The 23,904-nt window shown below is 42.4% G+C and overlaps 1 long non-coding RNA gene across 2 annotated transcripts in view; it reads right to left on the bottom strand.

The window, feature by feature from the left end:
* Window positions 1-11,141: 11,141 nt before the first annotated feature.
* LOC136019325 (uncharacterized) overlaps window positions 11,142-23,904 on the bottom strand; it is a 76,790-nt gene continuing 64,027 nt past the window's right edge. Inside the window, exon 5 of one of the 2 annotated variants that reach the window (XR_010614819.1) lies at window positions 11,142-12,928. This is a non-coding gene — a long non-coding RNA (uncharacterized LOC136019325). Of the gene's footprint in view, window positions 12,929-19,418; window positions 20,075-23,904 lie in introns of those variants that run through there. The other variant, XR_010614818.1, reaches the window with a different exon arrangement.

Here is a 23,904-nt window from a genome sequence, read left to right on the forward strand (position 1 = left end):
CCTACAAAGTAATATATCCCATTAGAGGTTTAAACTCAGGCCTAAGACCATAAAGATTTAAGGATACAAGTCAGCGCTTGACTCAGAGTTTTCTGCCTAAGACAGATGTTGTGGTTGGCCATTTCGTGGGGTTATTTCTAAGCAATGGGTGAGTTCACACTGTGCGAGATATCACTACTCTAAACAAAACTACACTTTTCTATTTATTTCTGGGTTTCTAACCAGCTACTCCTGGTTCTAAAGGAACGTCCTTGTAATGTGAATACAGAAATTCAAGTTAAAGTATTAGACAGTATGCAAATAACAAGCACTGAGCTTGGCATCTGGCAAGAAAGATAAGGAGAGGGCATGTGCAGCTATTTCAATTCATAAAAACATCTGCGGGACTCAGGTATTCTCATAACTGCGTTGATGTTAAAGGACACAAACCCATTTCCATCTCTTTGTTTTACCAAGGTTTGTAGGGACAGGGTAAGGGGAAATTACTTTAAACTAAAAGTGGGTAGGTTTATATTGGATGTAATGAGGGTGATGAGACACTGGCACAGGGTGCCCAGAGAAGCTGTGGCTGCCCCATCCCTGGCAGTGCTCAAGGCCAGGTCGGATGGGGCTTGGAGCAAGCTGCTCCAGTGTGAGGTGTCCCTGCCCACGGCAGGGGGTTGGAACTGGGTGATCTTAAGGTCCTTTCCAACCCAAACCAGTCTGGGATTCTATGCTGCTATGCAGAGCAGTACACGCAGTAATTGGGATCTTACATTAGAAGGGATTCATTTATATTAAATTTAAATGGTGCTCTTTTCACCAAACTGTTCAACACTACAATCACTGCAATTTGTCATTAAAGTGTAAAGACAAGTAGCATGTTGAAGCACAAGGATTGACACCAACAGCTCTCTCCCTCGTAATGAAGAGCATTTGACACTGTTTGACCCAGCAAGCTTATTCGAAGAACACAATGTGTTTCGTCTGTCCTGTACACAACAGAGCCCTTATGTTAGTCATTTAAATTTATAGTGGCTTTACACTTTCTAACAATTCCTGTCAAATTGCATGCATTTATTTAAAGCTTGCCCAACGTCTGGTATTTACAAATACTGCCATATATTTTAAAGCAAGAGTCATTCCCAATTAGCCAAAGTGTTTAAGAAAATCATCATATATTCTGAATGATGAAAGATCACAGAAGGAGGTCTCCTAATGGATGACAGGTGCAGGAATGAAAGCATCTAAAGACCATGAGCCAAAATCTGAGGAGTCACAGAATATCATCATTCACTTTAAATTGCACCCAGGTCACAAAGTCAAATAAGACTCTTGGGCTCAAGGTACTTTAAACTACCGCTCTTTTTAGAACACAAGCAACCCCCAAAAAAATGCTGGTTCTTATAATTGAGGTAAGCGAAGGGAGGTGCATATGGAGAATAAATAAAAAATAAATAATATAAAATAAACATAAAATTGAAAAATGTGGGTATTTTTACCTGTTTTCAGGGAGCTATAAAAAGCCTGGATAAGCTCTAGTCATCCCCAGAGAAATCCTGGTCTTCTGTTTGATAGCAAAACACTGAAAACCAGGCAGGTTAACCAACATATTCCTAAGTTTGCGTCCACTACATCCTGTAGTTACAAGACTACTTTCAGGCTCTCCAAGTACAGATGATAACACAAAATGATCTTTGTCATAAAAATAACATAGAGTGAGATCAACAGATGTATTGGATGGAATTCTCCAAATCAGGTTCTCATTTGGTCAACGCAATGATCTATGTTTTGTTGTAACTTGTACGTGTGGTACAGGAATATTGCACAGAACTGTGTGGCCCTGTCTGCAGTTAAGGTGGGAGATGCTGGTACCGTGCTGTATCACAGCGAGATCTTCCAAGAACTCACAAGTCGAGTGATTAAGCAATAATAGTTTTCTATTTGTAAATGCTCTTACAGTTACTTTGAAACTGGGGAGATTTAAAACTTGAAGGCCCTTGAACAGTTACAAAGAATTATCAAATGAGGTACGCCGGACAAGATGGGAATATGGAAATGCAACCTGCCTTAAGTCATTGTAATATCATCACAACATGATAAACACACTGTAAGGTTTGGATAATACCTAAACCTTTTGGTGCATGGAAACAAAGTTAACTGCAGATTTAACTTTAAAGCACAAACCTGTCCTTCAGTGCCAGCATCATCTGTCAGCTGAATGCCTCACAGGTCTTCTAAATGCTGAGCAAAGCACAGACCTAGTGAGTATTCACAACTCCCATTCACTTGGAAATTACATTCAGTGCTGCTGGTTTCCCATTTTCTGCTTGGTTTTCCTCAAGATATGCGTGTCAAGAACCCTCACTATTGCTATGAGTCAAAACCATATTCAGGCAACTCAGTTTGGGGATATATGGTGCTATTTTAGGTCACCATGCATGGGAAGATGAAGGTGACTGCTGAAGAAGTTTGGAGAAATCCAGATCAGAAACCTTTCTAAGGTTGTCAGAGTTAATCAGTATAGAATAAAGATACGAACATCACAGCCCAGTCAGACACACAGATACCATGGATAAACAATAAAGTGCATGAGACCGCTAGATCCAAAGGGAATCAGTAAAACCAACTAACCAGCCTAGACATCACCAGAACCTATCCATGTGTAAAAAGCCACCAAGTCACTTAGAGCATGGCTGTGCACAAACCTTGTCCATGAATTCATGTCATCTGCCCACATCACAGCAGGGAAGCAAAAGAAAGCACCACAATGTTCATCTGGAGACCAGAAATGGGCAACAAGAAGCAGAGGATGAGCAGGACTTGGCCCTAACAGCATGCTGGTAGGACTGTAATCAACATAGACTCATTTCCAGAGCAATGAGGAGAGCAGAGGGAACTCCAGACTCAGAAACAGCACCTCCTTACAGACCCCTCCACACTGTGCAGTGAAAACACAGCCCTGCACCACACTCAAGGCAGATAATTAATCTTTAATCAAGTTTTGTGTGCATGTTTAAAACACGTGCAAACGTTACGTGCTCATCCGTCCATATCTAGGCACGTACTTTGCATGTGCAAAAGGAGGCTTCATAAATATGCTTTTTATTTCCTAAGAGCTGTACCACAGATTCCATAAAGCATTCATTTTATACAATCTCAGGGTATTTGTCAAACAAGATAATACTCTGCAGAGCCAGAAAGGGTATGAATAAAAACCCACTGGTAGAAAGAGATACGATTCATATTTCTAGTAGTGGATCAGTTGCAAGGGAATCTGTTTTTCATCATAACTTTGGTACCAAAGCTACTGCGGCTGCTGATCACACAGAGATAGTGCTGCATTTCAGTCTGCTTCTGAAAACCCCAGCATTTCAAAGGGAATTCTCTTTCACTTCAATAAAAATCAAAGCAGCCCAACACCTTACCCCAGTCACACAGCGCAGTTTCCCCTGTCACAAGGACAACGTCCAGGCTACTGGATAACACAGTTCTTACCTTGCTGATTGCTCTGCTGATGTCACCGAGCTCATTAAGGGTAAATCAGGATTAGGACAAGGCAAAACCTTGTCTGGATTGGATTGGAGCCCAGAGCTGTTGGGTTAACAAGAGGAAAGGTGAGGGAAGACCGGATGTTGGCTACACTGGCAATAGCACTTTCCTAGAGCGGTAGAGTGGCACAGGAGGCAGCTTCGTTACAGACGGTCAATCCCAAAGAGAGCATGGAGGGCTTCTCCACTTGCTATTTTACACAGACTTTATTTAGCTTTTACTCTTCACAAATGAACCTATAGATTCATTATGCATCATGCGATATATAGAGATTGTTCCCATCCTCTGTGTTCTTTCAACCATTCCCGGCAACTATTTAACTATTTAAAAAGAGAAAGAAGAAAGCCAAACTCTGCGTTGTCTGATTCGGGGGCATTTCTCACATGAAAAGCAATATTGTGAAAAATACTTAATTTACACAACTTTCATATTTTTAGTTTTAGCTGTTTTTTTGCTAGCTGGCCTGCTTACCAATTGGCCAGAGAAGGTCCGAGTTATCCTGGTTCCAGACTTAACTAAGAGATGGAGGGTCTAACCACCAGGAGGAGCCCTGGCGTTGGGTGCCTCCTGGATCATAGGGAGCCTGGCATATGGATTTCCCTGTTTCAAAAGAATTTTAAAATAAAAAGCATAGCTTTCATCGGACAGATATTTTTTATATATTTTTTTCCACATTAGACTATTTTCTTTGTCTCTTGGACATTCGTTTCTCCCTTAAAAACCAATATTTTGCGATGGTGATGGTTGTGAAGACTATTGCTAAATAAGAATGGACAAACCGTTGCCTTTCTGAGTATGCTGGCACATCACAAGCACCTCTGCTGCCATTCATTGCTTTCCTCAGCCAGAAAGAATCACCAGATCTTCCCCCGCCACATCTGCAGAAGAGACCCTGGGAGGAGCACAGCAGTAGATTAGAATCATGTCAGTCTCAATTAAATTTAGTGTAAATCAGAGTGACAAGAGAGAATGTTCAAAGCTCTCATTTCCTTTAGGGAAAGAAAAAAGAAAGAGTAGCTGGTCAACACATCCACCATAATATTTTCAAGTCAAGTAAAAACACACAGTAGAAATAAAACTGCACATAGTTCCTAACTTTCAACTAGCAAGAAGCTGAGAGGAGCATCAAGTATTCTCTTGACCCTGATAAATGCTCTTCCCAGCCATTAGTACAAACCCTTCCAGCTCTACTACATGGGGTACACAAAATCAAGGCTTCAGAGGTCACACATCTCCCAATAGTTATCCCCAGATCATTGAGTCAACCATGAATGCAGCAGGAACATACTGGAAAAAATCACTGCGCTGACTTCAATACCTAAATAAGGCCTGGAAGCCCAGCTCTGAGAACCTTTGAAATAAATCACAGCAGTGAACTTCAGCCCACACCTACCTGACATCTGAACCACTGCAAAACTAGACCAATTACACCCAAGCTCGGCAGCAAGACAAGGCAGCCGTAAGGATGTGTTAGCCTTTTGCTACCACATCCAAACCATCTGAAGTGGTAGTCACCAGCCCTTAAATCAGAAGCAGGAAGGCAGCACTTGCAGTTTTCAACAAGTCAAAGATGCAGCTAAAACTTCAGCCTTAAAACTAAGAAGTCTGGGCTTACCTGGGGGTCACCTTTGCCGAGGAGCTCAAATTGCAAGGATAATGCTGCATCGCTTACAGGAATTCACAGGGTTTGATGCATCACCAGAGAAGTCTCAGTTCAAAAGGTGGATTAACAGGTATTACCAGTGGAACACAGTTACAGCCCCAACCTGCTCACATCTCAGAGGCCCATGCAGCTTGTAAGCTACCTTTCCACTTCAAGTTGGGATCTAACAGGGGGATGTTAAGAGTTCATCCTTCTGCTGTTTGCCAGTTAAACAAAGGCTCCCTTTAATTTTAAATTACTTAAAACTCTTGATTCAACTAAGGCAGCCTGACTAGAATCAGTTTCTATAAGCCACATCATGCCATTAATACACTGACTTAAGGCAACAAATGCAAGACATCATCTAGGTTTGGCTAATAACAGCCAATCTGCCCCCAGCAATGTTTGCAAGGTACTTTATTTTTCTTTCTCCTTTAGAACTGATGGAATCTTTCAAGAGCTGTAAGATGCAGAAATCCACACAACATCGCAGTTGTTTTGCTATTAGTGTACCCCATGCAGAGAAAGCCAGCCATTATCACCTTTGAGGAATGTGGTCTGCCCCTGTTAACGTTCGCTTTGACCTCCAGCACTGGTTAAAAGATGTCACTTTCTGGAGAATTTTGTGGCTATTGTGTCATCCAAATAGAAAACACTGCCTTGTGCCTTGCAGGAGACCCAGGAGCCTTTTAAAACATGCTGGTAGAAAGCAAAGGGATGCCTGCGTCCTCCCTCTTGCTGTGTCACTCTACAGCTGGCTTCACAAAAGGGCTTGTGGGATATTCCTCAGGCTTTTTCCTAACCCTGCCAGGACTGTCATAAATCCATTCAGCTTAGTAACATCTCTTCAAACCCCTCAAAAATGAAGTGCACACAGAGATGCTGCAAAATCAGCCGCATTTTACCTAGCGGTGACTCCAAGTCAGCTTTGCAGTGCTGAGAAATGAAGGTTTCAATTAAACCCTTAAAGACAAAATGCACATGACTTCAAAGAAACCAGAATTCACATCTAAAAACATGCAGAAGTGGTATATTAAGGGGAAAAAAGCTGAATACCGTTTTTCTTCGCTGAGCACCACAAATTAAACCAGCCCTAGCAGTTTCTGGTCCAACAGAGGCGAACATTATTATGCGCACAAATAAATCTCTTTACCAACACTCTCGTATCAGTCAAATAATTGCAGGGAAAGCAGCCAATCAGTTAAACCCCAGAAAGCCCAAGTTTGCAGGAGCATGAAGAAGGCCACCATCCAGCTCATCTTCATCTTATCTAGCATCTGCAAGAAGACAGATAACACTATGGAGCTTGGTGCCTGCGCTGGAAGCGCCTCTCTGTAGGAAGGTTGATTAACTTAATGATATTTATACCATCAGTGAGTTATCTGCAATTCAATCAAAGAGCAATCAAGGTCTGTTTATTAGTATATTTTTAAAAGGCATTTAAAGCATAGGTTGAGCACTTATTGCATAAACCTAATAAATAAGATTACAAGAATCTAATCGCTGCTCTTTGAAAACAGCGCTTTCTGTGGCAAGGAGCGATTTACAATCATTACTGATTTGAAAAGGAATGAAAAGATGAAAGAAAAACAGCAGCAGAAAAAGGGGCAGAGGAAGCCATTTATGTTTATTTTTTTTAATAGGATTTGCTACCAGCGTGTAAACATCACACAGGATCCCGGGATCCTATTATTGCTCATTGCAGATGTGCACCACAAGCCTGGTCTCCCCAGTCTCCAAAACTGGTTCTAATATTGCTCTTGTTTGGATTGTAACTTGACCCGCACCTTCAATTCATGTTTTGTTCGTGTCTACCTTTTATGCTGGATGACTTTCCTTGTCTTCATCACCTCAGCAAGTCAGAAGGGAAACACTTTTAAAAGCTGTGGCATTACTCAAGCTGTGAGGTGGGCAACTCAAGAGGAGCAACATCTTAAACCATTCTGCACAGGGGCAAGTAAAAAGTCAATAAGGAAATACCAGAGTCAGGCTCTTTTTAACTCGCTGAAAATGTGAGACAGCAGCTCATTTCCTGATCACTCATGTGGAAATGGTAAAAAATAATTAAGAGCAATGGCTAATCACCAAATCAAAGCAAATATTAAATAAGCAAACTTGCTTTCTGCCATCAAGTTCAGTGTGCAAATGAGCAATGGCATTCAAAAGTTCAGCCCTTAGAGCAATTAAAAAGGGTACATTAAAGGGAAAACAAAGATTCAGTTTATGGCTACATCGTGTTAGAACATCAGCAACAGGAGTTATGGGAGCTGTTGGAGCCACATGGTCAAGACTGGAACAAAACATGGGGAATTGCTTTAAAGTTAGAGATAAATACTATACAAAACCACAAAGTAGATGGGAAAAGCAAACTCTGCCCTTTGCTCCTATCCTATCCCATTTACATTTCACTGCCGCTTGCAAGCTGGCTGCATTCTAAAGGTGAGGATGCAGACCCCTATTGCTGAGCATGATTTGACCCTAAACTCACGTTGCCACAGCTGATTTGGATCATATTTACCAGTAAGATGAAAGAATTAACACACTTCTGGAGTTTTAAAGAAAACTACCGCAAGTTTGCAATTCCTGTCGCTGTTAAAACAACATGAGGGACCCATACTGCAGCCTGGTGTCAGATAGGGAAACAGCAATGGTTCTTGCAAGCAAATCCTAAAGGTAGAAGACAAAATCCAGGCTGGTTATGATGGAATCTCTGTTCCCACATTTGCAAAGTTCTTTTGATAGGGGGATCCTTGGGAAAGAGTATACATTGAACTACATTCAGCGCTGATATAAGTTCATTGAATTTGAGGGATGTGCAGTCTATTACTTGTTAAATTCTTAGAACCTAATTTGAAAAGAGGAATCACATGGTTAAAACTTCAGAGGGTTAAGACGAGGCCGAAGGCAAAGATAAGAAAGAAACCAGAACAAGTCACCATGCAAAGGAAAGCTCATTACAATTGTTTCCAAGCACTGTAAGTCTCCTCCTGCAAAACTGCTGCTCAAGAGGCCAACCATCTGGTGATCCAAAATATGTTATTTGCTGTGCTGTTTGTACTATCAGTTAATTCAAGACAAGGATGCTAGGACACCTAGGGACTGCAGTATTGAAACAACACTGGGAAGGGAGACATCAGCTTCAGGGGCAATAAGCCACAGAGCTAGCAGTGTGGCCAGGAGGATAAGGCAATGAGAAGAAACAGAGAGACTCCTTGCAGTTTGCAACACACAAACTCCTCCAAGTAATCCCATTTCCTCCTATAGTTTGGGAGAACTTCTAGTAGGATGACAAGAGGAAAAGAGCATCACACCCTTGTGATAAAGTGGCCCACGGCTTCCTGGGCTGCATGAGGAAGAGGTGGAGGAAGCTGACCCTTCTCTTCTGACCAGCACTGGTGAGACCGCATTTGGAGTGCGGGGTCCAGAGATGCTTAAGGGAGCATCTGACGTACAAGAGGCTGAGAGAGCTGGGGTAGTTCAACCTGGGGAAGAGAAGGGGATAGGTCTCATCTATGTTAATAAATGGAAGGCGGGGGGGAGCAAAGATGACAGAGCCAGACTCTTCTCAGTGGTGTCCATTGAAGAGAGGCAATGGGCACTAACTGAAATACAGGAAATTTCATTTAAACAGAAGAGACTTTCATGTAAGGGTGATCGAACACTGGAATAGGATACCTACAGAAGCTGCGGACTCTCCCCATCCTTGGAGACATTCAAAACCCAATCAGACATGACACTGAGCAACCTGCCCCAGTTTACCTTCCTTTGAGCCCTTCCAACATCAAGCATTCTGTGATTTTTACATGCTACTTGAATACAATTGCAGTTGCAAGACTGAAAAAGAAAAAAAAGACCCACATTCAGGCTCAGCTATAGGAAAGAAAAATGCAATTCATGAGCCATCACTTTATGCAGGATACTTTTTTTGGAACGTCAGGCCTTTTACTGCACGCTTGGGAAGTTTTCTGGAACAGCAACAGAAGCTGCTTTTCCAAGCACGTGATTAGAAAGCCAGCTATTAACCCAAATGCTTCCTACTGGAAAACTTACTGCCAATGTAAACTTTTCCAAGGTTAGATCCGTGCACTTTTTGGAGCTTGAGCCTTTAGCTACTGATTCCAAGGGATGGTTTTCTGAGCATCCATCATTTCACTAAGTTCACTCCAGAAACTAACAATGATAATGAAGAAAATGAGACTCCCATCTTGCAGTAACAGCTATTCTCATACCTATCACTATTGCAAAAAAAAAATGGCCTTCAAAATGAGGCAAAAGCTCATATTAACCCAGATTTGTTGTTACAGGACCAGCTTCCAAGACGTGAAGTTGGCCAAAGGGGCAGCGGGGGGGGGAACACTGTCAAAGAGAAAGAAAGAGAACAGAAAAACCCCATAACCCTGAAATGGCAAGGGATAGACCTGGGCCTTGGTGTAAATGTAAGGAAATATTCCTGAGGTTCAGAAGACTGTTTTCTCTTGTTGGTTGAGTGGGTTTCAGTTTAAAACCAAACTGACACATGGTGATTTGGATTGTCCGTGTTCTTTCACACACTGTACTCTTCCCAACTTTCAGACCTTTAGCATAAAAACAACCTCAGCCTTATCCCCACGTCTCACCTGACTTACCTCTAAGTGACAAGTCAATCTGTCCTCCTTCCAAAGATGATTTAGGGCCTTTGGAACTGGTTAGCTACCTAGAAAATTCCCTTTCTGGGAGCCACCTTCCAGTATGACCTCCCCGCATGCTTTTCATCAGCTGGATGGCTGAAGAGCCAGCAAGAATGCCGTTCAAATGTGAAGTGAGGACTTAAATACACAAACCCGCTTATTTTCCTCCCTAATGATAAAACTTACTTTCTATCTTCTTTTCAGATACGGAAGTGGATTGATGTGCACCATTGGGAGGTTCTGTAAAAAGAGCTTTTATGAAGAATGATACTGTTGCAATTGTTGTGGATTAATGGTGATTACTTCAGGACTTGCTCTCTGACCTGAAATAAGGAGCACATCAAACCGTTCTCTTTGCATTTAAGAGCAGAATTTTACTTCAAAATTAAACTTTGTGCTAAAAAATATTTTATTATTTATATTTTTTATATAAATTATTATTTTTTAAAAAAAACCTTGAAATACACTGAAAATATTTCCCAAAAATTTGGGTTTTTTTTTCTCCAAGGAATATTCCACACATTCACTGAAAAACAGTTTTCCACTTAAAAAAGTTTTAAAATCGTAATGTTTAATTAAGAGCATCATGGAAATTTTGTGCTAAACATAAGGAAAAGGTTCTTTTCGCATTCTATAAAATGGGAGGGATTCTTTTTTATTTCCAATAAGTCTTAATGAATTTTTCAGCTCGTACTGCATGACCAGAGAAAATATGGATCCTGGTTCTCACAAGAGACAATGAGCTCTTCTTCTCAATTGAAAACAGCTTCTCTTTTACTTATAAAATAGACAAAACCCACATCCCATCTCAATCTCAGACATCAGCACTGCTGTGAATAACGTAACAGTTGTATTGAAGAGAGATAAGGCCAAGGTAAGTGAGTGCAGTGGGTTGCTTGACCTCAGCCAAGTTAAAGGACCTCTTAATAAGCCGAGACCAACATTTACTTTCTCTCTGCCTCCTCTCACTTTGAGAAACAGAGACTTTTCATTCCTCTCATCAGGGTGGCACAAAAGGCCAGAGAGAACTATATGGGAAATAATCTAGCAAAATTTGGGGTGATATCACTACACAGATTGATTTTTAGCTAGAAAAGTGAATGAGGAATTTCAGCTGTAGCCCATGGCTCAATTCAATGTATTGAATGTATTCCATGTATTCCAAAAGTACTTGTATAATTAGAAGCGCATTTTGAAGAACACTTCTTAACAAAGAAGATGGTACAGAAGACTATGTGTATATGTATAAATACATACATATATATTACAAGATCTCAAGACAACACTGATTTAACCAGTAAGCCAGATATATTAAAATGGCCCCATTAGCAGCTGGTTCCATGCAGCCCCATAACTTCTCCCAGTATATGACAGCTATAGACCTGACGCAAATTCCCATTAACTCATTCCATCAGTTTTATTTTCTTAAAGTCAGGGTGCGAGAACATACTTAAACAACCGAGAGATCTGCAGGAAATATGGAAAGACATATTTGAATGTACTAAAAGCAAGTAATGGTCAATGTTTTAATGAATCAATTATACCTCCAAATGGACTTCTGTTTTGTTTTACATCTCCTTCCCTTGTAAATGGCATGCCAACTTCAATACTTCACTCAATAAATGGCTACTAAATGAGTGCAAAGTTACAGGCACGTTGGTCTCTATGACAGGCCATACATAATCACCATAGAAATATATAATTACACCTGTCAACCTCATCTCATGCAATTGATTCAATAACTAACAATGTCAGTAGCAGGCTAAGCTTAGAGGTCTCACTGTGTGAAAATACTCATACATGGCTAAACATCTTGGTATTTTAATTGCCTGTCATTCTGCCAAGGTTCCTATATTGTGCCGCTCTCCACAGCAACAGGCTGGAATGAGCAAAGGGCATTTAATAACTGAAAAAGGTGGATTTATAAGCTTGCAGTTATTTTATGGCTCTTACAGATACTGCAGAGTATTCTGAAGACAGCTGGAGAAGCAGCTGTATTCAAGCAGCAGTTGTATATAAGGAGAAGTAGTTGTATATGAGAACAGAGAGTTTTTCTCCTCTGAGTGGGTTGTGTGCATGTGCACACTATGAAACAAAACTCATCATATAAATCTGAAAATTGCTTCTAATTGCAGCTGCTGGGGAGGTCAGCTCATGCCTGGAAGTGTACACATGGCCTGCTTGACAGGACATTTAATCTCAACGCACCAGGAAAGGCTGTGTAAAAACAGCTTCTTAAAGGCTTCTAAGGACTTAATCACGACATGTTTGTCCATCTAATATTCTAAATTACTTGTAAGCTACGCTGCACTGAAAGGCTCTAATGTGCCCAAACGTTAACCCCACTGAACTCAATGGCCAGGCTCCCAGTGCCCTGAGCAGCAGCAGGATTTATGTCCACTGTATAGCAGTCTGTGCTAATTGCACATGGAGATGACAAGGGCACAGTCTTTGTGGCCTGAACTTTTAACAGTGACAGAGTAAGACCAAACAGACTGGGGCAGGGAGAGGAGCTAAGCAGAGATCCACAAGGAGATGGAAGACCAGCAGACACTGGGAGCTGATGGGAAAGAGAACAAACTCTTCCTCAGGAAGCCAACGACATATCTGGCTGCTAATAAAAACAGTGTGGAAAAGGGGGAAGCAAAAAGGTGGAAGAACTTCTCACACTTTAGCAACAGGTATTTCTGGGGGCTTCCACGCTTCAGGGCTTTAAAATCAACGTTGCAATGTGAATTCTGATCACATTTTCCCCTAGCGCAGAGAAGCCTCCATCTATAGGAAACTTCTATGTGAAAAATTGATTTCAAACAGTTCATAAGCTCTAATTCTAATGAACAAAAGTAAAAAGCATTGCTGAAGGAATCCTTTTACTCACCAGCATCGTAACAGAACAGGGGTGGGTGAGAATGCACAGATGGTTAGTTGGAATAAGGTAACATATCTATCACCTCACTTGCTCTGCAGACCTGTGAGGTTATAGTCTCTCTGATGACTGTTCTCTGGGCCTTTTCAATCTTCCTCTGTGTTTTGGCTGAATTTGGCTTTATTTCTTCGACTCATCCAGTTATCACCATGAAGCAAAATCCTTAAACATTAGAGAAAAGGTACAATTCTAAAGTCATCACAATAAAAAAAGAAAGAGCAGTGATAATTTTGCCTACAAACAATGACTTTGCAGTCCAAATGAGCATACCATGGCAGGAACATGAGCCACAAGGCCCATGCCTATTGCTGCATGGTTTGGTATTGAATGAATACAGGAAAGAGATGGAGGGCCTTTGAATACAGAACACAGGAGAGTAGTAAAATAAAACACTCTTTACCTTCTTCCTTTAATTTTCTGTAAATAAAACATGCCACAACTTTGAAAATAGCCCAGTGGCAAATATCATAGCAGCCTTCCAGTACCTGAAGGGGGCCTATAGGGATGTTGCAGAGGGACTCTTTGTCAGGGACTGTAGTGACATGACAAGGGGTAACGGGTTCAAACTGATACAGGGGAAGTTTAGATTGGATATAAGAAGGAAAGTTCTCTACTGTGAGGGTGCTGAGGCACTGGAATGGGTTGCCCAGGGAGGTTGCGAGTGCTCCATCCCTGGCAGTGTTCAAGGCCAGGTTGGATGAAGCCTTGGGTGGGATGGTTTAGTGTGAGGTGTCCCTGCCCATGGCAGAGGGGTTGGAACTGGATGATCTTGAGGTCCTTTCCAACCCTAACTATTCTATGATCCTATGATTCTACCATTGTCATAAGGGGGTTATCATCAGCCTCATGGACTTATCTCCAAATACAGGATTTTAAAGAACAAGAGAGAAAATAGAAGTCTCCTGTAAAGCACAGCAGAGCCTCTTGTTTCTGAACTTCGGTTTGAAAAGCAGAATAAGCTTGGTAGTGCCAAGCAAACAAGCTTTCCTATTGAAAATTGGAACAGCAGAGAATTTATTTATAGCAACATTCAATGGCCAGATCAAAGGGGGTTTTCTCACATGAATCATAGAGCTCTGAAGCATTTTTAGACCTTCTCAAAGGAGGTCACTCCTAAGCAAGTCTGTACCAGAACTGCCATGAACAAAGCAGGACCCATAAATGCACCCAAACATCACCAGTTGCTCCATCCTAAGCAGAGGCAATCAGATGGAAGTGGGGTGGAAGGTAACAGGATGCACTGGAGATATATGGGATGCAGAGCACAGATGTTCTCCTGTGGACAGACATTCGCCTGGCCGAGAGCTCATCCCAGCAGAGTCCCACCGTGAGCAAAATACCTATGTGCTGAGAGTCCAGCTGTGGTACTGCTCCTGCCCAGTCTGCTAGGAGATGACAAGGTCATTGTATCCTTCTTCCCAACAAAGCCAGGTAATTCCCAACATTTGGGGTACATTTCTCACTGAAATAACTGCATCCAACTTTCTTCCACTGTCTTTGTTGGAAAGAACACTCAAGGGAGGAAAAAACCCAACCAAGAAGTAAAACCCAACCATTGGTGCCTGTACACAGGTAAGGAGGAGCAGACTCAGGTTTTCAGTTGCCATAAATCAGCATCACTATACTGAAGGGAACAGCACAACGCTGGTTTTCACTGTATGGAGTAAGCCCATAAAAAACCACACAGCTCAGAAGCAGGTACATATTTGCCTCACTGATTTTCTGGGTAGGTACAGTTGCCACTGCACAATGGCCAAAGCATTCTTGGAGCTGCCCCAGCACACCAATCTAGCACATGCTTTCAAGCCTGTCCTTGGAGAGCTCAGCTGGCCAGAAGACTTCCCAAAGGGTGCATTTTCTATATCCTTTCAAAGCAGAGAAGCCAGAATAAGTCCCAGCTCAAAGAATTTTACAGGGTATTTTATACTCATTGTAGTAGTTAGGAAACGGGAAGGGTATCACAGCTCTAATGTAGATGATCCACAAAATTGCATCCAAAACGCCTTTCATCCACATGGAGTTACTATCTTCTCACGGCTATTCATCCCCCCCCAAAAAAACCCAAAGCAAAGACACTTCATAAAACCTTTATTGTTCTTCCTATCAGCAGGAAAAGGTCTGCAAACTTGTAAGAGCTGCTTTTTCTATTAACTTAGTTTATTTTTCCTCATTAGGCTCATTTTTCCCTTGGCAGCCAAAATAAAGTGAAAGATATTGTTCCTTTACAAACAATGGAATTGTCAAACTACCAAAGTTCAAAATAATGATTATTAGAAGCCTTTTCAAGGGAAATATTCTTTTTTTCCAAAGATAATTATACATTTTAAACACTGTTCACGGAGCAATTTAAGCTCCTGAGTGAATAGCTGAATGGAGAAGAACCCAGAGCCCCCCCTCAAATAGAAGCACTGCTGCGGTTTGGGATGAGAACCGGAGTTGAGAATGGGATGCTGCCTGCCCCAGGGTAAGTCTGACTGCCAGGAGCACGCAGCCAGGTTACACCAGCACCAATATCTGCAGCTGAATTTCCAAACCACAGACAAACCCTAATTCAACTCCCGTTAAAGGCAATAAAACCTCCCATTGATTACAGCAGCAGTTGGACCAGGGCCATACTAGAAGCCAGATATAAGGTCTGATTACTTTTAGACTGTTACACATCAGATCCTTATTCACTCCATTATTTACAGGCTTGCAAGCAAGCAAGAAATTCTGATCGCACAGCCATCCAGCCCCCCATTTGCATCCTTGATTGGCACGATGAGAGCTGCGGAGAAGGGTTTGAATATGTATTACACAGAGCAGTAGCGCACAAAAACCTGCAGGACGCAGTAAAGCAATCAGGCAGCATAAAGAAATTGAAATGGAATTCCTTGGAGAAAGGGATCATTAAGTGCTTAACAAGCATCACTCCGTTTTATCTGTTTTAGTGATGTTAGCATCATTTTAATTGTTACCATCCAATCTGTTGTGATAGCTTTAGAGTTATCAAGATGCTAAATATTTTATGGTGACATTTGAACAATCAGAAAGATTAGCCACAAAGCCCGCTTACCCAGTAGCCCCGTGCCTGTGAATAGACAAAAAGAAGGATCTGTTTTCTGCGTGGAACAAAGACAAGACAGGAAGATCAACACAATAAAATATTAAACAGAAGTAATTACATAGGCAGCCAACTAATAACTCAAACACCCTGTATTTTAGTTTGCATTTCCAACCAGCCAATTAAAGAATGCCCTATTCTGAACGTGCCTGGCACATCCTGCTCCATGGCATGCCATTTAGTCAAGTTTTACTTCTGGTATAGATGCTCTTTACTGAAAATCCATATTGAGCTAAGGAAAGGATGCAAGACAGGGAGGATCACATGGCGATAACCTGACAAAAAGCATAGTGTTCCATCTAAGAGTCTCAAAGTCCTACAGTCCTTGAGGGTGCTGAGGCGCTGGCACAGGGTGCCCAGAGAAGCTGTGGCTGCCCCATCCCTGGCAGTGCTCAAGGCCAGGTTGGACACAGGGGCTTGGAGCAAGCTGCTCCAGTGGAAGGGGTCCCTGCCCTGGCAGGGGTTGGAGCTGGAGGAGCTTTAAGGTCCCTTCCAACACAAACCAGTCTAAGGAAGGTGCAAATGAATTCAGTCTCATTGAAGGTGCTGTCTTAAGATGTGACATGTTTGGCAATATGGGGCCTCAGTGTCACACCTACTTAAGCAGGTCATGGAGCCAGAAGAATATGCACAGTTCTAACCTGAATGCAGGCATTTTGCAGATGAAGGGTTCATGGAATCAGTGGATGCCAGGCACAAAGTATGGCTGAGAATATGATCGACGCGGACTTCAATGGGCTCATTCACATGCTTTAAAATCACACTCCTGCTAGAAATGTTTGCTAAATCAGGGCCATAAAGGTTATTTGTAAGTGAGCCGTAATTAAATGCAAACTAGTGCTCCCAGCAGAACAGTAGCAAGTAATAATAACGATAATAAAGCTAAATGTTATCCAGAACAGAAGCAAAGGACATCATTATTGCCATATGAAATATGGCAACACTAGGGTTTAGTATGCTGGCGAGAAAAGCTTGCAAAAGCTTTGGTAACATAGGGCTGATGCGTCCATCTGGACAAGTAAGGATCCAGGCTGAGATCTGACATGTTTTGAACTTCTTTGGAAAAATCTCAGAACCAAGCAGCATATATTGCCCTGCAATCAAATGATACTTCTATCTAGCAATTTTCATCTTAATAGCTCATCTCTCTGATGAGAATATGCATGATTTTTAGTTATCTTAACTCATGTTCATGGATTGGTATTCAGAAATAACGTACCTCAGGAAAAATGGTGCTCTTTATCTGGGAGAAAGAACAAGCTTCAGGTTTTCAGATTAATCTGATTAGTCAGGGCATTGCAAGGCTCAGGCCGGCAGAGCTTAGAAGGGCCCTGCTAGCTCGGGGTCACGCTAAGACACCAGAGGATCTGGGTATGTTAAGCTGACCAAGGTCAGGCACCGGCCTTTGTAGCCTGTTTCATCTCTTCCGCGTGGGCTTTCAGAGGCAATGGCAATGCGCAGGTAGAGAGGACACCCTCCAAGTTTGGACATTCAGCATCGACTTTGCTCTTGACACTGGAAGCTCAGAAGCTGGCAGCTCTGCTCCTCAGGGAAGAGACTTCCCAGCTGATGCGCAGTGTTCGCAGCACGTTTCCTGCTAGCAGGAATCACAAAAGGTCCTCTTGAACTATGAATGAGCCAAGGGCAAAGGTTCAGGGGTAGCTGCTGGTCCACACATTCCCTGTGGTTCTTAAAGGAATATCTCTTCTATTGAGTAATTGGGGCAGCTTCCATCCTTCCTTCAGATGGAGTCCCCAGTATTATATCAAGGTACTCTAGTGTGATAACAGAGCTCGTGTTGTAGACTGTTACTGCACCTCTCTACTGGTGATGGGGCCTCTGAGAGAAGAAACTATCTAATGCTATGAAGATTGTTGCTAAGATTTTACCTTGTTTCAAGCTCAAGGAGTGGGTTTCTTTCTTCTGCTGTCAAAGGCCAAAGTTCTGATTCCTGCTGCCAAAGGGAGGATGCTGAGTTAGTCCATGGTAAATTCATGTGTGAGGCAAAGCTGTTTTCCAGCTCACTGTGGATATATATTCAGGGAATTCATGGTAAGAGTTTTCAGGCAGTTTCACAGTTATTGACAGTGGGCATTAAACCAATGCCAAAACTCTGCTCAGTGCCTGATTTTACAGGGCTTGGTGACATGAATGGCTGTTAGCCACTTCCTCTGGTATCCTGAAAACAATCATACTAGTTTCCCCTCCAGAATATGTGAAATGAGTTACTTCTAAACAGCTTGGTTCAAAAGGGTAGGAACAGCTTCACAAGCAAAGCTTCAGAATAATTAAGAGCAATGTTCTTTATATTATGCTGAAAGAACACAAGACGATTTGATCATCTAAGGGGCATATTCCTAGATACACCTAAAACAGTTGTGCCGCACCTCTGGCAACAAGCTACAAGCATCAACAGCCTTGACAATGCTTGGCATTTTCTCCAATATTGTTGTGCATGTTTGATAGAGAAAAAGCTTTCCAGAGGCAGGAACAAAATAATTCAGTGGAACTCCAGGTAAGGGCACTAAAGACAGGGATTTGGGAAGCCACACAAAAAGGGAAGCCCAGAGTTCTGAGATAAGAGGTGTTTACGCCCAGCTTCTGCAAATCCCATCCAAAGAACCTACAGATAGCACAGCCTACAAACAAGAAATGAAACGCAGGGGAAGACCATAAGATGAGCATCATCTCAGGGACTCCCACAGCAAAGTCTGCCTGCACTGAACATTCATGTGGCATCTGCTTGACCTTGCTCCTGACATATCATTGGAGGTGGCAAGGAAAACCCATGGGCCATGCAGAAGACGCTGCTGCCACTCCAGGACAAGGGGCACAGTATCTGCTACCTGCATCAGCAGAAGCAGGTCAGGACCCAAAGCTGTTTCCTGGGTGTCTGGGTACTTTAGAAGCTCTTTCTTGAATCACATTTCTTACAACAGTTTTGCAGCTACTGCAGATCGCAAACACTTCAGCCAGGTCTCAGGAGTGCCATTCGAAAATGAAACCTCTCTATAATCTTTTCTGTAGTAAAATCACCTTAGATTGAGTTGATTAGAGGACTTAGAGGAGTGATTACATACAATGTGACAACTGTATTACTTACTACCCTTGACATCACTTCAGTGAGGGTCACTCTAGCTGTATATTTCATTTGCTATAACATCCATCTTCACCAAGCTATTTCTGAAGCAATCTGGAAAATCTTTAAACATTTGGGGTTTTGTCTCGCAAAAAAGAGGGTCCTGTTCACATGTTCCCTTTAATACTGAGCAAATTGCCACGGCAATTCACAAAACCCTTAAAAGAAAAGGCCATGAAGGAGGAATTTAAAGGAATTCATTGAAAACATCCTTTTCTCACTTTTTTAGTCCCTTCTGCTATTAAACCCTCTGCTAAGTCCATCTTTGTCAGAGAAGCAAAGACGCCTTAATAGCATCATATGAGTATCCTCATAAATATTCTGTGTTTGGATAAGATGAAGGATACTTGACACTTAAATGCTTCTTACAATTTCATTTATAAATCAGTTCTCTGATATCAAAGCATGACTCCATATTTACACATAAAAAAACACTCACAGCTGTCTCATATTCCTCCATATATGTCTAACACATCAGAGATACATCATCGTTTTCTTAAACCCATAATGAACCAAGTTCTGTTTGTTGAATCATTACCACCAGTGTAATGTCGTTGGAAAGTACCCAGCGCTAAGCTTTGGTATCTACAACTTACCTGTAAGTTTCTCAATGGAAGTGAGTTTATGTCCTGGTCAGAATATGGAGAGCTGTAAATTATGACTTACTGCATGGAGCATGGAGGAAATATTACAGCAGTGTAACCAGTATCAACAGTAATAATATCGCTTTCTCAGCTGGACTATTATACCTAAGACTATTTAGGGGCTTTAAGGTATTTGGATTAAGTGTATTTGCTCTTGTATATACTTTGTCCACCATGGAGGACGGACTATGGCTTCCCAAGAAGAATTCTCCCTCCATATGTGAAATGGACAAAGTCACATTTTTTGCTTCCTGCTGTTTCTTCATGCGAAGTTAGATGAGTTATGGCAAATTCGTTTAAAGCCCAACACCAAGCAAAGACGACGCTTTCCTACGCCTGGAACTTATCATCACCTTCAACTCCTCTGAACGTTTCTGGCTCCTGCTTTTGAATGATGAGACCTCAGGAGGTATACGAAATTCCTGGAAAGTCAAGACAGAGTAAGTTAGGAATAGGAGTTCTCCCCATTGTGCCTGCAAATCCAAAGCGCTTGGGTTACAGCAGTCCAAGATGCTCATTGAATTTTGATGATTTCAGCTTGTACCAAAAGCCTGATCCAGGCTTCCTCTAAACCAAGACCATTTGCTAACTGGAGTCAGAGATAGTCTTAACTCCAGTTGCCTATTCCAGTTTTAATCTGCATTACTACTTACAGAAGCGGGAGAGAGGGGGAAAGCCTTCCCATCCTGCAGAGAAGGTGTCTCCAGACCAGCAGAACAAGCATGTTTCCAGCCCAAAAGCTGGAACTCCAAAGTAATACAGCAGCTTTCCACCAAACTGCAACCACAGGTTTGCATCTGTACCAGAGTTTGGTACCGATTCCTTCAAAACCTGACTTTGCATTAGCATTCCCATTACACGTAAATTGGGGAAAGCCCTATTAAGTGCTTTGAGACTTCAGGATAAGAAGGATTATTTCGAACATATGCTGCATAAGTATTAGTTGTTATTATTATTAATAGCACTAAGGATCTTCATATGGTAAATATTACTTCCTGCTTCTCACATCAGCATGAAAGGAGCGACAGTATGGAAATGTCATTGTGCAGGTCTCAGCACTGGCAGCCTGACCTCAGTTCTCAGGAATTAATGCACAGCTTTAAAGCAAGTCACACCAGAAGCATATATTACTTCATGGGTTTCTCTGTAAAATAACCTACCCCTCTTTGAGGCATAGTTTAAAGACAGAGCCCACAGGACATAAATCACAGCTGCTAAAAATACAACCTCCTTTAGGACATCACTCCTTAACGCAGCAGAAATCTTCACAGGGAAAGAAACCTGCCCCAGTGACAGAATAATCACCTCCAAAGCACGTGCTGGATGCCTGCTGGAGTTAGCAAGTTCAGAGAGCCAAGTTTCTCATTTGGATGAGATGACAAGTTCGAAAATGCAAACCAAAAACCTGTATTTCCTTTCCAAAAAACAGAGCTACTTCCCAAAAGGGTGAAGTGCGTTATAAAAAATGATGTAGTTGTGCACTAAGGTCTCACACACAACTCCCTGGGAAAGGCTTCCCCATTCTTGCACCCCAATTACCAACGCAGTCCAAACCAGCACCGTTACAATTAGCCACTTAATAGTGACAGGACCAGGGGGAATGGCTTGAACCTGCCAGAGGGGAGACTGAGCTGAGCTCTTAGGCAGAAGCTCTTCCCTGTGAGGGTGCTGAGGCGCTGGCACAGGGTGCCCAGAGAAGCTGTGGCTGCCCCATCCCTGGCAGTGCTCAAGGCCAGGTTGGACACAGGGGTTGGAGCAAGCTGCTCCAGTGGAAGGGGTCCCTGACTGTGGCAGGGGTTGGAGCTTTAAGGTCCCTTCCAACCTATGGAATCATTCCATGGTTCTATGATCTCACTGCAGGTGTTTTACCACAAAACATCTGACACCTTGCTGATAATATGAAAACAAAGAAGACTCATCAGATACTATTGCAAGAACTGCACAACACACAGCTCAAACCAGACAGCATGATTGGCACAAGCCTTCTCCTCCCTTCCAAACTGACTTGCATTACTCAGGGCTCAGCTCTGTAGAGGCTATGGCACATATTCACCTTTAAGTTGCAGTAGAAACCCTCCAGGAGAAAACTTCCGCTAAAATCTTCTAAATACCTGAGCAAAATTTATTCATTTTGGGTTAAAAGCAGGTTTTTTTCCTCTGATCTAAGTGCACTGATGCAACCTTTCTGCTGTCTATGCACCTTGTCTTCATCACTCTCCTATAACAAGCACCCAGTGCGTCAGACCCTCAGCTGGTGACTGCCAGCAGAACTTCAGCTTCACAGGGATGCAGCCAGCTTCAGGGATCTGGTCCACAATACAGAGTATTGGCAATTCAGAACGAAACCTTCTCCCAGGCTCTAGCAGAGAGCACGAATACTTTCTGCCCATGTGCCGAGGTTGATTTGCTTAAGGGTATGAAGCATTTCATGGCTTTTAATCTTTCGCTTCCCTCCTCCTTTCCTGTAAGTCCTCAAATTCCAAAATAATGACCCAATTTGTGAAGAAAAGGTTTGCATCATCCAGAAAAACAAAGAAAGAATCTCAGTTTGATATGAAGGCAGCTTATCTATAAGTGAGGTTGGCCTGCTGCAGAAGCTCATAACAAGTGAAGCCTAACAGCTCTGATGATGAAAGGTATACAGTTGAAAGGGAAGCTATTCATAATACCTAGCCTGGACCACAAAGTGACATTCCTTTCCCTACCAATTTTCCCACCCATTTGGCAAATGCTGTCCTTGCTGCATTACGATGCGTTCATAAGCACACCAAAATTGGGTTTGTTCTATGTTTTGGTCGTTTTGTCTGGTGTTTTCTTATTTCTGCATTTGTTGCAATTAAACTGCTTGATAGCAAAAGTCATTGCCACACAGAGTGCAGCTGAGATAACAAAGTTAAGCCTACAATTGCATCAGGCAAAAGAGAAGAATGCTGTATTTCAGTTTCACAGCTGGAAGTGGAAAAGATCTTGAGAAAGCTCAGGAAAACATAAATAAAGATAAGAACAGCCATCCAAAACCCTGTGTCTCAGAGGAAATACCCTGAAGACATGATTAAAATATTCTGGATAATAGGCAACCATCGTGTTTTACCCAAGAGCTGCACTAATCCTGGCACATCCCCTGCCTTCAGCCATCTCCGAGGACACTCCTCTTGTGCACAGAGCCAGCTCATACATGAAACTTCCTTTAGAAATGCTAGCCAGGTCCCAGAAGCAGTGGAATTACAGTAACAGCAGGGCTTCCCCCACTTGGGTGCAATATCCCTCTGACAAAGCACTCATGCTCCAGAATGCCACTCTGAAGATGTCTGATTGCCGTCGTTTTGGAAATCTCAGCAATATGCTCCTGGATGGGGCTAGACATAAAGCAAATGGAACCGAGCCCTGGGTAGGGAATTGTCCCAGAAAGCACCCATGCTAGACATTGTACAGTCCTGAAGCAGATGCTCCTCAAAAATGGTATCCTACTGGCACAATCCACCTCATTTCCACGTCTCATTTAAGATCCCACGTTTCTTCCGTAGTCCATAGAAGAAGGCAGATGCCTTTCTGATTTGCCAGGGACTTTACGTGCCTTGTGGAAGCTTCCCTGCTGACTGCTGAATACTCATATGTATCCAAAAGTAGACCTTGTCCCCATTTATACTGACTAAGGAGGGAACGAAGGCCTCGCATGAGGCATAATTTCTTATGTATGTCTTCATTTCCTGCCAACATTCTGGCTAAACCAGCCCCATTTCTTCTGGATTAGGCACAAAGGCAGTTGAAGCTTTCAACCTAATCCTGATCCCACCCTCCCAAAATGACCAGTATTGAAGCTGGCTACAAATTCTCTCCTGCCATATCTTTTCCACCTTTCTAAGTAGGTCTTAATCCCTTCCCTCCTCATAACAACTCCACCTATACTTTTCCCTCTGTGACTTCAGAACTAGTTTAAAGCCTCTTTCAGCTTAGTTTTTGTCTCACGTCTTGAGGAAAGAGGCCTCGGATAGCCCCGTTCCCAGAGGACTTTCTGTGCTGCTTTTCTTCCCTCACCATGTTTGGAACACGCAAGGAGGAAATGAAAAGGAAGGAGAAAAGATGGGAGACGGATGTGGGAACACGTGAACCTGCTACATGTAGGAATAGAGAGCAAGCGTATCGGAGGCTAGAAAAGTCCTCGGGCTGGCTGTCCTCTCAGATACACACATTCAGCGATCAGTGGAATACATAAGAATGGCAAAGTCATCAGGAATTCACAAGTCGGGATTCT

The sequence above is a fragment of the Lathamus discolor genome, chromosome 9, assembly GCF_037157495.1.
Source record: "Lathamus discolor isolate bLatDis1 chromosome 9, bLatDis1.hap1, whole genome shotgun sequence".
Classification (NCBI taxonomy): domain Eukaryota; kingdom Metazoa; phylum Chordata; class Aves; order Psittaciformes; family Psittacidae; genus Lathamus; species Lathamus discolor.